Here is a 19,018-nt window from a genome sequence, read left to right on the forward strand (position 1 = left end):
ATAAAGACCCAGAACTGTTTTTAAATGGCACTCCCATCAAAGTTGTCAAGGAGGCCAAGTTCTTAGGTATAGTTTTTGACCTTCCTTCCGCATATTAAATACCATAAAAAATAAATGCTTGAAGGCGCTGGATTTATTAAAAGTTGTTTCCAACTCAAAATGGGGAGGGGATCAATTGACTCTCCTCCACCTATACAGATCACTTGTTCGCTCGTAGCTTGATTAAGGTTCCATTGTATATGGTGGAACCTGTAAAAGCAACCTAAAACTGTTAGAGTCAGTTCACCATCAAGGTCTGAGGCTCTATATTGGATCCTTCAGAACTTCTCCTGCTACCAGTCTTTACATTCAGGCGGATGAGCCTTCTCTTCAACAACGTCGGATAAAATTATCCTTACAATATATTACAAAATTATATTCTAATAAGTCCTGCATTTGACTGTGTTTTTAATCCTCTAAGGATTTGTATGTCAAAAGATCATCTGTTGTTCCGCCTCTTGGGCTCAGAATTAAGCTATTTATTGCTGCTGCCGGCATTGAGCTGGAAAATATAGCTCCCTCAGGGCTTCTTTCTTCTCCTCCCTGGCAATTGGTGAGGCCAGAAGTTGACCTAACCCTGACACAGTTTAAAAAATCAGAAAGTAATGAACTACAATATAAACAAGAATACAATCAATTACGAAGTAAATATAGCAATTACAAATCCTTATTTACAGATGGATCCAAGGATAGTGGCACAGTGGCTTGTGCCTCTGTCGTTGGATACAGAACAATATCCTCTAGATTACCTGATAATAGCTTTATTTTTACAGCTGAAGCAAACGCAATACTAACAGCTCTTAAATATATTCAGAGACATCCTAAGTATAAACAATATATAATCTTTTCAGACTCTCTTTCTTGTATTCAGGCTATTAAAAACATATCTTGTAACCATCCACTTTTAAGAGAAGTTATTGAGTTCTATAATGTTCTTGCTACTGGCCAATGCGACATCGTCGTTTGTTGGTTTCCCAGCAACGTGGGCATTTCCGGGAACACAATGGCTGATCTTGCTGCCAAGGCAGCACTCAACAAATCTGTGACACCACTTCTTATTCCATACACTGATTTTAAAGTTACTATTAGATCTTATATCCGTGATCTAATCAAAAGAGGTGGGGTACCCAAGTGGGTGTAAATAAATTACATGCAGTTAAACCTTCCATTGGTTATACCTACTTGGGTTGTCAGTCCAGATTTGAAGAGGTCATCATACGACGAAGGGTGACGATCCTCCGTTTTGTATCCCTTGTGATGAAAAGAATCACAGTCAAGCATGTCTTGCTTGACTGTGTTGAATATTCCATCACAAGGGATAAATATTTTAAATCAAAAACCATGAAGGATCTTTTTAACGATAACAGTCCTCATTTAATTATTGCATTCTTAAAAGAATTAGATTTATGAAGTGATTTGTAAATAGATATATATTTTATGATTGGAAGTTTGAATTAGTACTAGGATTGTTAGTGACTGTGTCCTCTAGAGGGGTTGAAGTACCGTAAAATTATTGTCCTCCTGAGAGGGTACGTAATTCCCGAAACATGTCAAGTACATTTAAACGTTCCACTGCTTGTAGTCGTATTATATGTGCATTATATGTGCTGAATATGTCTAAATTGCTAACATCTGAAGGGATGGTGTAAACCCAGCTGAGGTCCATGCAGAAAGCAAATGTACAGTAAGTCCCCATGGTCCCTAGTATGGTGATCCACTTTCAGTTGTTGGCAATCTATAGCCCATTTTTATATTGTATTGTGCAAATAATGATATGAGTTTTAACTTTCCACTCAAGTTTTAATTCTAATTGTGATATACTAGTTGTTTTACTGTTCTTTGTCAACAGGGTTTTAATTTCTGAAAATTGTGGTATGCAATGTAATTGAAATTGTTCTTGTCTCGATATGGCTGAAATATTGCCGATGTGACGTTAGATATTAACTCACTCACTCACTCATTTATATGTTTTATATCAAGCTATCAAGCATATATTGTGTTACTCGGTGGTGCTGGCACCCGTGGCGAGCCACCTCCTCGTGGTGGGTGCTGGGTAATGCTAAGAGCTCGCCGACAAACGTCTGAGGAATGGATCTATTCTCATTGAATGTGCCAGGCGACAGCAAGCCACGAACCTAATGTCAATCGAGGAACTTGTCGGTATATCAGTGTCAGTATCTCCTCATAGATCATTGAACACCAGCAAAGGCATCATAAGAGATCGTGATCGACTCTTTGATGACATGTCAGAGTTTGATATAGTTTCAGAAATGTATGATCAAGGGGTGACGTTTGTGAAACGATTTACCAGGCGACAAGGCACTGAAACGTTCAAAACAAACACTTACTTATTCTCTTTTTCACCTCCAACGGCGCCAAAATCAGTTAAAGCAGGGTACTGCAACTTGCATGTTGAAATGTACATACCAAACCCATTGAGATGCTTTAAATGTCACAAATTTGGTCATGGGTATAATTCGTGTAAGAACAAAATCACGGGCGCACACTGTAGCCAAACTTCCCATGTTACAGAAGATTGTACCAGTGATGTTAAAAAGTGCCAGAATTGTTCTGGAGCACACTCATCATCGAGCAAAGCCTGCCCAGTATGGAAAAAAGAAATGGAAATAAGTAAAATAAAATGTACAAAAAATACTTCTTACACAGAAGCAAAGAAACTGGTATCCACTGCAGACCAGACTGGAACATATGCTTCCGTTCTAAAAAATCCAACAGTTTCCTCAGCAACAGTTCAGTGTCTAACAGATTTGACATGGATCAGTTCTGTAAATCCTGAGCCCTACTCTTCATCTGAGTCTTTTACGCAGACAGCAGATCCATTCCCAGGTGAACAGATTTCTGATTCTTCAGAACCTACTTCTGTGACACCTCCGCAGAGATCAGGATCACATAATGATTCATCACCTAACTCCCAATCTAGGAAAGAAAGGAATGGTTTAGCAAGACATAACATTGACTCTTCCTCTCGCAACAAACAGACCGAGAGGATATCCAAAGGGTCAAATGATCCTGTTAAACTTTACAACAAGTTTGGATCACTGGAACGGATGGATGTTTCCGAAAACATCCATCGCAGGACAACTAGTCTATCGCCTAAAAGAAATGGGCGTGCCAGATCTCCAGTCAATCCGCCAAAGAGATGAATAGTTCACAACCTTTAATTCAGTGGAATTGTAGAGGATTTAAAACAAATTTTAATGATTTACAATTGCTGGCCAAGACTACAAACAATCAACTTTATGTCTGCAGGAAACATATTTAAAGCAGACAGATACAATAAAATTACGTCAGTGCAACTCATATCATTGTTTTTCTCCCCCAGGCGAAAGGGCCACTGGAGGATCTTCTATCTTGGTGAGAGAGGGAGTGATCCACAGCCATGTCAAACTGAACAGTAATCTCCAGGCTGTTGCCATTCGAATTACATTTATTGTGGTGTTTACACTGTGTTCGTTGTACATTCCTCCTTCTTCTGGTCTTCATCAATCTGATCTTCAGTCATTATATGATCAATTACCTAAACCGTGTGTCATCATGGGTGATCTGAATGGCCACAATCCGCTCTGGGGTGGTTTACACACAAACACTAAGGGCAAGGTCCTAGAAGATTTCATTACCAATAATGACATGTATTTTTAATGATGATTCAAATACATATCTACACCCGGCTACAGGCACATATTCCTCACTTGATTTGTCACTGACAGATTCAAGACTACTCACCAAATTCGAATGATCAGTTCATCATGACCTTTGTGGAAGTGACTACTTTCCAACTATACTTTCATTCATTCACCCAGCCGATATTCCACCTTCGACAAGATATAATTTTACAAAGGCAAATTGGTCTTCATTTGAGACATTATGTCTACGTAAAATTACACCAGAATTAATTTCGAATACTTCTGATCGGACTGAAATCTTTTCAGAAGCACTACTGGCAATTGCAAATGAAACTATTCCTAAATCCTCTACAAATCCACATATACGTAAACCATGGTATACTGACGACTGTAAACTAGCTAGAAAAGCTAGGAGGAAGGCAGAAAAATATTTCCGTAATCACCCTACAGTCCACAATTTAAACAAATTCAAGATATCAAATGCTAAAGCCCGACGTATCTTCAAACAATCGAAACGCCAGTCTTGGCAGACGTATGTATCTAAACTCAGTTCTAGAACTCCAATGTCTAAAGTTTGGAATATGATACAAAAAATTAAAGGAAAAGGTTCCGGATCTCATGTTCATCATCTGAAGGAGGGTAACACATTACTAACAGATACAGCAGATATCGCAAACAAACTTGGAGAATCGTTAGCTAAACACTCTTCCTCATCAAACTACACACCAAAATTTCAGAAATTTAAAGACCAGGAAGAAAAAAAGAGACTTAATTTCACTTCTGATAACGGTGAGGACTATAATGAACTTTTCTCCTTACATGAATTGCACACTGCTTTAGGGCAAGCACCTGATACAGCAACAGGGGGTGATAATATTCATTATCAGTTATTGAAACATTTACCTGACACTTGTCTTGAAGTGTTATTATGTATCTTTGACCATATATGGACTACAGCGACTTTTCCTTCTTCGTGGCGGAATGCTGTCGTCATTCCTGTACCTAAACCTTCCCGGGATCATACGTTATAGGCCAATATCTCTTACCAGCTCTTTATGTAAGACCATGAAGAGAATGGTCAATAACCGACTGATATGGTACCTTGAAACAAATAATCTTATAACAAATATTCAGTGTGGTTTCAGAAAAAATAAAAGTACTATAGACCATTTGGTTAGATTGGAAACGTTTGTAAAGGATGCTATCATCAAAAAACAACATGCCGTATCCATATTTTTCGATTTAGAAAAAGACTATGATACGACTTGGAAGTTTAAAAGATCTTCATGGAATGGGTTTGAGAGGCCGTTTTTGTCAATTTATATCTGAGTTTTTAGCAGATAGGCAATTTCAGGTACGTGTTGGCTCCACCATGTCTGACATGTTTGATCAAGACCAAGGTGTACCACAAGGTAGTATATTATCGGTAACGTTATTCAGCATAAAAATAAACAACTTATCTAAAGTTTTAAATGAATCCATTGATGGATCATTATTTGTAGATGATTTAATGTGTCATGTCGTGGTAGAAATATGCACACGATTGAGAGACAATTACAGATGTGTCTAAATAAAATCAGTGATTGGTCAGAACAAAATGGTTTTATATTTTCAAAAACTAAAACCAATTGCATCCATTTCTGTCGGAAATATAAGCCACACAGAGACCCAGAATTGCATCTTGCAGGTACTCCAATGAAAATTGTAAAGGAAGCTAGATTTCTGGGATTGATATTTGATCAACATCTTACTTTCTTACCTCATATTAAATCTCTGAGGGCTAAATGTCTGAAGGCACTTGATTTATTAAACTCCAAGTGGGGAGGGGACCAAACGACCCTTCTCCACTTATACAGATCACTCGTCCGTTCTAAACTCGATTATGGTTCCATCATTTATGGTGGAGCCTGCAAAAGTAATCTTAAATTATTAGATTCTGTTCATCATCAAGGTCTTAGATTGTGTCTTGGATCTTTCCGAACTTCTCCCGTTGAAAGTCTTTATGTAGAAGCTGATGAGCCATCTCTAAGACATCGCCGTACAAAACTATCCTTACAATATATCACAAAACTATATTCTACCAAGTCTAACCCTGCATACAACTGTGTATTTAATCCTATTTACGAGGATTTGTACAATAAAACGTCTTCTCTAGTTCCGCCTCTTGGAGTACGAACTAAATCATTGATTGCTGCTGCCGGCATTGATCTGGATAGTATATCTCCTTCTCGACTCCTTTCTTCCCCTCCTTGGCAATTGGTGAGACCACAAGTTGACCTAACACTGACCACATTTAAAAATTCTGAAACTAATGACCTTCAATATAAACAAGAATTTAATCAGTTAAAAAGTAAATATGACGCATACAAATTCCTATACACAGATGGATCCAAGGATGGTGATGCAGTGGCTTGTGCCACTGTTATTGGATCTAGAATAGTATCTTCCCGATTACCCGACAATAGCTCTATTTTCACGGCAGAAGCTAATGCCATACTCACGGCACTTAAATATATTAATAAGCAACCTAAATATAACCATTACACAATATTTTCGGATTCTCTTTCTTGTCTTCAGGCTATTAGAAATTTGTCTTCTCAACATCCACTTATAATTGAAATCATCGAATTATACAATGATCTTGCTACTGGCCAGTGCGACATCGTCTTTTGTTGGCTACCAAGACATGTCGGAATCTCTGGTAACACAATGGCCGATTTCGCTGCTAAGGCAGCACTCAACAAATCTGTGACACCACTAATTATCCCATACTCAGATTATAAAACTACAATAAGATCTTATATCAGGGATCTGATGCAGAAGAAGTGGGACACTCAAGTAGGCATAAATAAATTACATGCCATAAAACCCTATATCGGTTACACCTTCTTGGGCTGTCAGTCCAGATTTGAGGAGGTCATTATGCGGCGATGTCGCATTGGCCATACTAGATACACTCATGAATATTTACTTAAAGGTGAGGATCCTCCGTTTTGTATCCCTTGTGATGAAGGAATCTCAGTCAAACATATCTAGCTTGACTGTATTGATTTTGCCATCACAAGGGATAAATATTTTAATGTCAAAACAATGAAGGATCTTTTAATGTTAATTATCATTTAATCATAGAATTTTTAAAGGAAATAGAATTATTCCATAAATTTTGAATAATATGTTTTGGAAATAGAACATTCGTATTTTGAACATGGTAGTGTGAATTAGCAACTGCGATTGTGAGTGGCTGTACACTCAAAGGGGGTTAAAGTAGCGTAAAATTATTGTCCCCCTGAGAGGGTACGTAAGTCCCCAAACCTTCACAGTCAAATGTAAACTTACCAATTTTTTAAACGCTTTATTTTTTGTCATTTTAATTTGGCTACATTTCCCTACAATCATCGCCAGCGGCTGAGGGGATGGTGTAAATCCAACTAGGGTCTATGCAGGTAGCAAAAGTAATGTAAGTCCCCTTGGTCCCTAGTGTGGAGATCTACCTTCAGCTGTTGGTGATCTCTAGCCTATTTTTATATTATGTCTTGTCCAAATTGTGCTGCTAGTTTTAACTTTATGTGCTAGTTTTAAATTCGAAATGTGATACTCTAGTTGTTTTACCGTATTTTGAAGACATATTCTATAATATAGACATATTCTTTATAATCATGTTTGTTCTCGTCACGATAAGGCTGAAATATTGCCGATGAGACGTTAAATTTTAACTCACTCACTCGGTGGTGCTGAAAAGGACCGTTGAGAGTGTTGGTGGAATACAAAGTTTTCAACCGCCGAACCCGTAGAGGTGAATTCAATGAATGATGGCTCCGCGGATAGCTGCACACTTCGTAAGAAGCTGTGACAGTGAGCCCTAAACGGCTCCATCGTTTGAATACTTCATCCTGCTTCAGCCTTAAGCTTCTCGGAGGAGTTCTGGGAAGGCTCGGAAAAAAGCTGAACATTATATCCACCGCCATCCTATAGTCCACAATTTGAACAAATATAAAATTCTTAATGCTAAAGCTCGGCGTACGTTCAAGCAAAGTAAACGCCATTCGTGGCGAATGTGGCACCCGTTGTGGACCCGGGGGCATATTTGGTCCACCAACCCGTTTGCCGTGGGTTGCGGTGGAGGAAGGGATCCTGGTGATTGAGGGCATTGGAACAGGACCAGTGTTCTTAGTGCTCAATACACCACTTTGGCCCTGACTTCACCTAGACTGGTGGCTGAATGGGCCCGGTTCAACCAATCGGCTGGTCATGTCAAGCCCTGAGCACGGATTATATGTCATTGCACAAAATTCGATTTGCAATTCTTTAAATTTTAGTCTTGGCACCCTTTGTTCAAAATAATATCAAACTTGAATTTTGTTTACATGAAGTTTGGTTTTTGCTGGAGTATATTATCCGAGTATCCTTGGTGCTGCAAGTCGGAGACCCGCTTGTGTTTAGCCCTGTCCTTTGTGATAGGGTCGGGAGCTCGGATAATGAAACATATACACTACCTATGGAATACTCCCCCACGCCCACCCCCACCCCCACCCCAAAACACAACAAACGTCAACTTCACAACGATGATGACGACCCACGACCTTCCAACTCAATCAACTATTGGTCACGATTTTATTTATAGATACTGTAGACAAGACACCACAGAAACGTAACCCTTTTGCCATTTCCAACGGTATATATGGCATTGCAGGTGAGGTTAGAAACATTAGACACTTGCGTTCAGGTTCTGTGTTGGTTGAATGAAGCAGAAAATAGTAAAGCAACGAACCAAATGTAGCAACGAACAGAAGTATTTGTTGGAATTCCCGTGCCTATCACTGCCCACAGGACTCTGAATACTAGTAAAGGCATAATCAGAGACAGACATGGATTGTTTGCTGATATGTCAGAGTTAGATATTGTTTCTGAGATGAAAGATCAGGGGGTGATTTATGTTAAAAGATTCACGATCCGCAGACACAATGAAACGGTCCAAACAAATATTTATCTGTTCTCCTTCTCATCACCGAATCCTCTGAAGTCTGTTAAATCAAGTTACTGTAGTATTTCAGTAGACGTGTACATCCCAAATCCTTTGAGATGTTTTAGATGTCAAAGGTAGGGGCACGGTGTTCACACTTGTATCAAGCCCATAACATGCGCCCACTGTAATGAGAATACTCATGTCACAAAAGACTGTAGCAGTGACCATAAAAAGTGTTCGCCAAAAAAGTCATTTGTGGGTACACCTGTGTCCGTTTCTGCACAACGAACTCTTTAACACAAGTAAAGGTGTTGTAAGAGATCGGGATCAATTGTTCTCTGACATGACTAAACTGGATTAGTCTCAGAAATTAAAGACCAAGGTGTCACATTTGTCAAACGATTTACCGCCCGTAAAAACTCAGAAATCCATCAAACAAAATACCTAACTCTATTCCTTTTCCTCTCCAACTGCTCATCAATCAATAAAGGCTGGTTACTGCAATATCAGGGTTCAAACATACATTCCCAACCCTCTCAGATGTTTCAAATGTCAGACGTGTGGCCATGGTATAAACACCTGTACATTGTCTGTCACATGCGCTCACTGCAGTGAGAAGACGCATGTGACGCAAGATGGTGACAGCAACTTCAAAAAGTGTGCCAACTGCTTTGGAGTACACTCATCGTCCTCTAAGGAGTTCCCGATGTAGACAAAACAGATGGAGATTAACAAACTTAAATTTACTAGAAACATCAGTTTTGCAGGCGGTAAAAGACTCGTACAATCTCCAGAACTAAGCGAAACGTATGCATCAGTAACTAGACCGCAATCAGACACAAACCTAAACTGTCCAAAGTCAAAACTACATCAATAACCTGCCAAACAGACTTGACATGGGTGAAAACTGCTACTCACGAGAGGTTTTCACTAGAACAATCCACCCAAACAACAGTTTCAGCCCAAAGTTTCAGCCCTGAGTCTGAGTAATCGTGACTCATCTACATCACAGGAGATATTACCGTCTCAGTGAACTCGAAATGTCAAACAGTTCGTTAAAAGTAAACCCAAACCAAGGCAAGATCTTTCTAAAAAACTTCAAAGTGGCAGAGTATCCAAAGGATCAGACAATCGAGTTCACCTTTATAATAAATATGGCTCGCTTGAGGACATGAAAGTGTCCGAACACACCCATCAAACGGCACATAGCTTGTCGCCCACTAAAAAAGTGCGGGGTAGATCCCCAATTAACCCCCTGAAAGATAGTCCGTTCCAAAACTATAGTACAATGAAATTGTAGAGTGTTAAGGGCCAATTTCAATGAGTTACAGCTACTAATCCACCATCAGCCTTCTGTCTGCAGGAAACCTATTTGAAGCAGACAGATACTTTTGATTTACGTCAGTTCATTTCTTATAATTATTTTTCACCTCCGGGGGATAGGGCCACTGGGGGGTCTTCAATCCTTGTAAAGCAGGATGTTATTCATAGTCCTGTAACACTCACAACAAATCTACAAGCTGTTGCAGTGAGACTTACTCTTCACGTTACCTTTACACTATGCTCTCTGTACATTCCACCTTCTTCAACACTCCAGCAGTCTGATCTTCAAGTTCTCTATGACCAACATCCTAAACCCTGTATCATAATGGGTGATCTCAAAGGCCATAACCCAATTTGGGTTAAACACTAAAGGTAAAATACTGGAAGATTTTATAGCCAGTAATGACTTGTGTTTATTCAATGATGCTTTAAGCACTTATCTGCATCCTGCATCCTGCAACCAGCACCTACTCTTGTCTAGATTTGTCTCTCGCAGACTCTAATCTACTTAAAGGTCACATGCAACCAAAAAATCAAACATAATTAAAACACAATTATCAATTATTCATGACATCTAATATACATTGTTGCTTGTTAAAAAACAAATAAACAAAATTATAAGCGTACAATCGCGATTCAAAAGTGCAATATTTTGTAGTTGGGCTTACTTCCCTCTAAAAAGGAGCCCTCGGGAGACCGAACCCAGTCATAGTGGGTGGCTGTGCACTCAAGGATAACGACGGCTTCCGATTGGCTGGTTCATTTGCTGATACGCTGAGGGCTCATTGTGTGTACAGAAAGATGATCTGTTTGATGGGCCTTTTATAAGTATGGCTAGTCACAAGAAAGTAAGATTCTTCATGGATAACAACTTCTTTTATTGTACTTGATGCATCGTTTCAGTATGGATTCACATACCGTTGTCAAACAAAATCATTTGCACTAGAAGAAGTTGTTATCCCTAGAGAATATATGGAGAGATGTTGTGTTTTGTAAATACACGTTCTCTGAATTTGAGTTCGATCAAATCAAAAATCATCTCAGCAGAGATTGTGAACTACTGCGTGACTGGAAAGTGTCATTCGTCCAAGTACAAAGCAGGACTTGAAAGAGTTTGCACCAGTTTCCGTCAAATGCAGTCATCCGACAAAATGGATGTAGTTTGTTTGCAACCCACAGACATAAAAACCTGTCATGTGTACAAGTATCACACCTACCTAATTACATAATGTGGCAGAGACTGGCCTCGGGTGCACGAGTCATAAATCAATTCATTTTGTTCATGGCGTATAGCCTGATAGGTGTTAAGTTCAAATTGCATGTGGTCAATGATTGAAGCTGTCTATTGTATATTGTCTTCAGCAGACAAGCAGGCAGACATACAGGTGTCAATAAACTTTCTCTGTGTCAGAGCCTGCTTACTACAATCAACAAGCTTGTTTATGTAACGAGTAGATTATTTACCTGTTTGTGTACACAACCAAGATTAGACTACTGCTCACGACCTCATACTCCGAGCATGCATACTGTTTCAAGCTCCGCGAACCTATTCCCTGCGCATGCGTTATGGGCGCAGCGCAGCATAGCTGTTGAAACCAGTTTCCCCCCCAGCGTTTGGGGGAATTTAGTGAATCGTCTGAACTCCGATTTCGCGAGCTTTTTTTTCATCGTGTTTTTTTCAACTTTATAGACTGATTTGGCACTTTTCATGATTTGTTTCGGTAAGTGCATACCTAAAGGTATCAGAATCTGCAAAGTTGTGTTTTACGTTGCACGTGACCCTTAATGAATTTGACTGTTCACAATGACCTCTTATTAGGAAATACTCCATCTGATTCTCCATCATATAGGAGAATTTTGCCAAGGCAGGCCTATCCTTATTTCAAACTTTATGTGCATCTAAATTAAGACCCGAATGTTTCAGTGATGTAACTGATCCTATTCAATAGCTTTCTGACGTTTTAAATGAAATTGCTGATGAGTGTATACCTAAGTCCTCTACAAATCCACATGTACAGAAACCATGGTTTAGTACAGATTGTAGGCAAGCCAGGAAAGCGAGGAAAAGGGCAGAAAGTTATTTCCGCCATCACCTAACTGTCCATAATTTAAATAAATTTAAGATACTCAATGCGAAGGTGCGTCGTACTTTCAAACAAACCAAACGGCAATCTTGGAGGAACCATGTCTCCAAAATTAACTCACGTAGCCAAAATTAAAATAACAGAAATACATTTAAAAATCCTGGTAAGCTTAAATTTACTTTGAATGTTTCAGGACTTACGTACCCTCTCAGGGGGACAATAATTTTACAATACTTCAACCCCCTTTTAGGGTACAGCCACTAACACTCTCAGTTACTAATCTAAACTACCAATAATAAAATGTTTGATTATTTACAAGTCAGTTAATAAATTTAATGGCACCCGTGGCGAGCCACCTCCTCGTGGTGGGTGCTGGGTAACGCCAAGAGCTCGCCAACACCCCCGTTGTGGACCCGGGGGTATATTTGGTCCACCAACCTGTTAGCCGTGGGTTGCGGCCCTGTGTCGGTGGAGGAGGGGATCCTGGTGGTTGAGGGCAATAGGGGCCTCGAACCGTGTTCCTATTGCCCAACACACCACTTTGGCCCTGACTTCACCCAGACGGGTGGCAGAACTGGCCCGGTTCTATCAATCGGCTGCTCATGCCAAGCCCTGTTCATAGCACACTTTTTGCACATTCAACATATTGGGTATTGGTTCTTCTGACTATCAACTTCAAAATACAATTCTTTGTTACATTTAATTGCCTAGAGTCTAATGCCAGAGGGCGGTGGCTCATGGGCCAATCTGGTGGTATGGACCTCTAAATTCTGAGTTTCTGAGGACTTATGTCATGGGACGAACCAGCCTAGCATTTGATCTTTTAGATGTCTTAGCTATTCATGTCCTTATTTCTGGAGTATAACATCCCTGCAACCCTGGTGTTGCAGTCTGGTTTCCGCTGCAGCATCATCCATGTTGACACTCGATGGCGGGTGGGGAGCAGGGTTCTCGAATAATATTCTAATACCATGGCTCAAAATATGCATTCTGGTTCATCAAAGACGTATAAGCGGAGACATCTTTCTTCGTCATCCGATGAGGAGGTATCCCCTTTAGTAAATGATTCTTGGCCAAGGTTTTTGGTTATTGCTACTGATGATGGGAGTCCACTTAATATAAAACTTTTTGCTGTTTCCAAGGGCATCCAGGGTGTCTGTGGAGAGGTAAAGAATGTCACTCGCCTCAGAAATGGTTCCCTCTTGGTAGAATGTATACGACGACAACAATCTTTCAATCTGCTGGGCTTGCAGCATAAGACACTGAATACTTGTAGAGGCATTGTTAGAGACAGGTCTCATTGTTTCTCAGACATGTCGGAAGAAGAAATTGCGGCCGAGTTAAAAGACCAAGGTGTTACTTCTGTGAAGCATTTCATCAGGAAACAGGATTCAAATGTGGTCAAAACTAGCACCTACCTTTTCACCTTTTCTATGACAGTGCTCCCTAAATCTGTTAAAGCAGGATACTGTAATATCGGAGTGGAAGTTTATGTACCGAATCCACTCCGGTGTTACAAATGCCAAAAGTTTGGACATGGTGCAAGATCTTGCACAGGCCAGTCTGTATGCTTACGTTCCAGTGGACCTCATGAGAGTACTGATTTCACTGATACCATCAAGTGCGCCAACTGTAGTGGTGAACATCTGGCTTCGTCTAAATCTTGCCCAAAGTTTGAATATGAAAACCATTTCTAAAAATCAAATACACAAATAACATCTCTTACTTTGAGGCAAAGAAATTAGTAAATACTCCAATCTTCTACTGGTCAAACATATTCAGCTACAGTTTCTTCGTCTGCTCCAACATCTGGTAAGAAATCAGTCTCAACATCCTGTCAGACTGTAATCTTGGGTGTATGCAACTCAGATAACCTTGGATGACAATCCTCCAATATCACATGAGTGTCAACGCTCCTCATCATCCCAGACAGAATCTCAGCCAGAAGCCATGAATTCAACACAGGCACCAAAAGGCGTTGATCATATTTCTAGCAAAAAAAAAAGAAAAAATGAGGAAAAAGACCAGAGCTCTTCAACATTTAGAAGAGTCTTCACTTTTGACACCATCAGTGACGGTTCAAAATCAGTTTGAAGCGCTTGACATGGAGATCACTCCTTCACAAACAGGGTGCAGGAGTGGCACTACCAAACACGCACGGTCTTCAGTTGAACCTCCCTAGATATTTTTATGACATTAGTATAATGAAATTGCAGAGGCCTTAGGAACAATTTTAACGACCTACAATTACTGTCACAAGATTATACACCATCGGCGTTTAGTTTACAAGAGACTTATCTGAACAGTACTGATAAATTTGAATTGCTCCAGTATAATTCATTTCATTCATTCTCACCTGAAGGTGATAAAGCCACCGGCGGTGCTTTAATTCTTGTGAGGCATGATGTAATCCATAGCTCAGTTCCCCTTAAAAGTAACCTTCAGGCTGTTGTGGTCCGGCTTACTTTGCAGATAACCTTTACGCTTTGTTCTTTGTACATATCTCCTTCTTCGGCTCTTCAGCAGTCCGATCTTCAGGATCTGTTCGACCAGCTCCCTAAACCATGCATAATCATGGGTGATCTTAATGGCCATAACCTTTTGTGGGGAAGTGCCGATACCAACAATAAAGGCAAAATTCTTGAAGATTTCATTGCAAATAATAATTTGTGCATATCTAATGATGGATCTGTCACATATTTACACCCTGGTTTTGGAACCTATTCTGCACTCGATCTGTCGCTCACAGATGCAAACACATATAACGAATTCGAATGGTCAGTCCACGACGATCTTTGTGGAAGTGACCATTTTCCCACAATACAATCAGCTATAAATCCGAATGATGAACCCCTGCAACAAGGTGGAATTTTGATAAAGCTAACTGGCCATTATTCCAGACACTGTGTGCTGACAACTTACAATCTGACTCTTTTCTCAATCCCCAGATCCGATTCAGTTGTTCTCTGAAAAAACTGAAGAATATCGCCGATGAAACTATTCCTAAGGCATCTGCTAAACCACATATTCGTAAACCATGGTTTACTGATGATTGCAAACAAGCTAGAAAGTGTAGGAAAAAGGCAAAGAAATACTTTCGTCGCCATCCTACTGTTCACAATTTAAATCATTTCAAAGTAAATAATGCTAAGGCTCGACGTACTTTTAAACAAAGTAAACGTCAGTCTTGGAAGACCTTTGTATCAAAGATTAATTCACGTACACCAATGACAAATGTGGGCAATCAAGGGCAAAGGTAGAAATATTTGTGTTCATCATCTTAATGATGGACCAAATGTATTAACTGATAAACTTGCCATTGCAAACAAGTTGGGTAAAACTTTAGCTGCACATTCGTCTTCATCCAATTATAATCCAACGTTTCAGAAATATAAAAATCATCAAGAAAAGCAAAAACTGAACTTTCATTCTGATAATGGCGAAGACTATAACGAAGTATTTTCACTACACGAGCTGAATATTGCCTCAGCGCTGGCTCATGATACCGCAACAGGCGCTGATAATATCCACTACCAGCTCCTGAAACATTTACCCACTGTATGTCTTGAAACACTTGTGAACATTTTTGATCATATTTGGACAACAGGCACAGCAAAAATAAGCTGGTTTCCGGAACACTGAAACCTAGAGGAAACGTCATGGAAACCAACATTTCCAGTTGGTTTCCGGGGAGTTTCCTATAGTTTCATTGTGGTTTCCATGCAACTGAAACTGCACCATTTCAGGATGGTTTCCAGTTCGTTTCATTACCCACTCCTCCAAGCGGGATCCAGTTGGTTTCCATGTATGAGTTTATTGTAGGTTTCAACCTGGTTTCCAGGTATGAGTTTATTGCAGGTTTCAACCTGGTTTCCATGTATGAGTTTATTGCAGGTTTCAACCTGGTTTCCATGTATGAGTTTATTGTAGGTTTCAACCTGGTTTCCAGGTATGAGTTTATTGCAGGTTTCAACCTGGTTTCCATGTATGAGTTTATTGTAGGTTTCAACCTGGTTTCCGTGTTGTAGTTTCCAACCTAGTTTAACACCTAGTTTCCATGTCCTGAAACTTGCTCGTGTCGGCCCTTTACCCGGTCCTCCGGAAAAGATGTTGTTTCATGTCTCACATGTAGCAAATCAGGTATTTTATACAATTGCATAATGGTAAAAGGCTTCAGGATGACAAACAACAGAATAAAACACAAATTCATTAAAAGTTTATTTATATTCAACAATATGTTTGTAAACAAATAATATTCGGAATATTCAAGGTAGTACATGAAACAAAAGCAAAGGAATAATTAGCAGTGAGTACAGAATATTTTTCTTAAACACACTGTAGACCAGCCCATATCACTTGGCTTCCTTGGTTTGAAAAATGTTAGCTCTTTCCCCAAGAGAGGAAGAAATGTGTGCTTCTTCTCCTCCGGCCAGTCAATCGTTTCACAGCCTTCCTCCTTTCCAGCTTCTGAAATTTAGAAAACAAACTATCAGTACAAACAAGCATTCGTCTACGATATCCATGGCTAGAGAAAAGAAAACGGTCAAACATTGCGTGAGGTGAAATACACTGAACCCCATGTCCGATAAGCGAAGAGATCAAAAAGTATAAACTGAGCATTTGACATCAAAAGTTTCAATCGCAGAACAGCTTATTGATATATGATAGAGTGAAGATATTCGCCTTTGAAAGCTATAATTTATTTTCTGAATGTTACTTACAATGCACATTATGAGTATAGAACTACGATTTATCCGTTATTGTGAAAAGACATGTTTTCTTAACCAATAATGTGGAGTCATTCATCCAGACAAGCTATGAATATGGGGTCACAAGCAAACGCTGCAGCAGAATGTGCTGCATAATATTTAAAACTTTTTAAGCTGTATTTTTCAAAGGATAAATTGCACTTTTTAAACAGTGTTCATTTTGAAATTCCTTGAATGTACATAGAAAGAATCCAAATTAACTTGATATTTTAAAGGTTTCCTTAAAATGTTTAATCTCTGCAAGATGTAAAATGACTAGAATACGTTTAATTACTCTGAACCTTTTGCCTTTCTTTGCGTACAAGCCGTGGGCCTCCGCTTTCCCCACACCTTCTTAAGTGATCCATCTTGTTCATCCAAACCCATCAAAAAGCTTCTGAAAGGAGACGTGTGCATGATGCATAACTATAAGTGAAACATGTTTCCAGCTGGAGGTTACAAGAATAGTGACATGCGCCATGCATTCTTACTGATTCCTAAGATTTACATTATTTGGTTTTGTTGTATGTACATTATGTACTGGACGGTTCAGGTTATACATACCTTTTGTATGTCAAAATGAGTTGGTCCTGACTGCCTTCTTCAGTTTTTCCAACACTGCCCTCCATTATGCTGGAAACGTAGAAATGCATCGATTAAAAAAAGTCAGGAACTTGTCATATTACACTCTTGATAACAATAAAGTGTCGAATAAAAAGAATAAATATGAATTTGCAAAGTGTAGAATATGCTAGATGAAAAGAATCCAGGTCAGCAAATTCATATACTATTTTGGGTTGGCAATCCATCATTGTATACCCATATATTCTTTATATCAAAAACTCTTCGTAACCTTTTCTGTGGGACTAACACAATCCACATTTCTTCATTCAGAGTTCGTTAAATCTTGATATGATAAGCATAACACTACTTACAACAGATGGCAAATCTAAATTATCTCATAAATCAATAATATAAAAATATTCAATATTAGTTTGAAAACATTGTGAAATTTCAATTTTGAAATTTCACTCAAACAATGCACCAAATCTGGTCAGAGAATCCCTAACCTATAAATGCAAAATGACACACTATCCCCGACTACATTGTTTTCAAACGTGCAAATATCAAAAGCAATATGAAAAGGATTTCTTATATAAATATTCGCATTTATAAATACGTTTGAAGTTATTTTGAGTCGTAACAAGCACATAAGCAATAATATACTAGAGATATTTGTGATTTATTTTTTTTCTTGCAAAGATGATTTTTCATTCATTAACACATTGAACCATTTTAATCGTGTGTGAGCTGATCCAAATCACAGTAATATTGCGTTTTTTAATTAACCGAGTGCTGAGTGAAGGAAGCCATACATCTCTCTTGCTAAGAATTCGACACGCCTTTGTTTACCGAGGTCCATCAAGTCTAAAATTTCATATGTATTGTAGTAGTTACTTATTTACGTTAAACATTACGAATAACATATGCTATTGCTTATTTCAAGAAAATAACACTGTACCTGACCAGATCGTGGAATGTTCCTTTTCTCCCGCTGCGATCGACGACTGCTGCTGTTCTCAATTTTCAAAGTATCCGAATCTCCAAAGCTTCTATTGTAAATCTCATTGCCAGTCTCTTGAATCAGATAACACGGGCAAACGTAGGAATACTGCACTGTGTTGACTTCCTTGTCGTCGTTACTGGACATACCGGGTGAGAACTGCTTTCAAAATAGTCGTCTCAAAACAACTTGGGATCAAGTGACAAAATGGCGGCAACCGTGCGTAGGGGCATTGTGGGTAAAAAGAAATACCTGATCCTTTTTCGATTGGCAGGCACGAAATCCTTCTCTGACCCAATTTGGATGTGACTTTAAGACAAAGACTGAAAACCACCACTTCAGTACATAAAACTGTTGCTTTTATAAAATGTCACGAGTTCGCGTGCCCATGGATTACCGGTTCATTACTTCCGGTTTTGTCTGTCAACACCTGACTCAGGTAAGTTCTATTGTTTTTACAGCTTAGCTAATTTTGATAATAGGAGCCTGTTAAGTGGGGACTGCCCCAATGAAGCCGACACACGAACCCCGACACACTAATGACCTGACACTGATTAGTTGTCAAGTATTTGAACTCAGTGTCAAAGTATGCCAACTATAAATGCTTTTAACGCAACACTTTACGCACTGCCTCAGTTTATTGTATAATTCAC

The 19,018-nt window shown here is 39.2% G+C and overlaps 1 long non-coding RNA gene across 1 annotated transcript; it reads right to left on the reverse strand.

Annotated features, from left to right (window-relative positions):
• Nucleotides 1-17,135: 17,135 nt before the first annotated feature.
• Nucleotides 17,136-18,388, reverse strand: LOC137278687 (uncharacterized). Its single transcript, XR_010956670.1, has 3 exons — nt 18,324-18,388; nt 17,366-17,434; nt 17,136-17,198 (listed from the first exon to the last, which is right to left on the reverse strand). It is a non-coding gene; the product is annotated as an uncharacterized lncRNA (long non-coding RNA).
• Nucleotides 18,389-19,018: the final 630 nt, after the last annotated feature.

The sequence above is a fragment of the Haliotis asinina genome, chromosome 1, assembly GCF_037392515.1.
Source record: "Haliotis asinina isolate JCU_RB_2024 chromosome 1, JCU_Hal_asi_v2, whole genome shotgun sequence".
NCBI lineage: Eukaryota > Metazoa > Mollusca > Gastropoda > Lepetellida > Haliotidae > Haliotis > Haliotis asinina.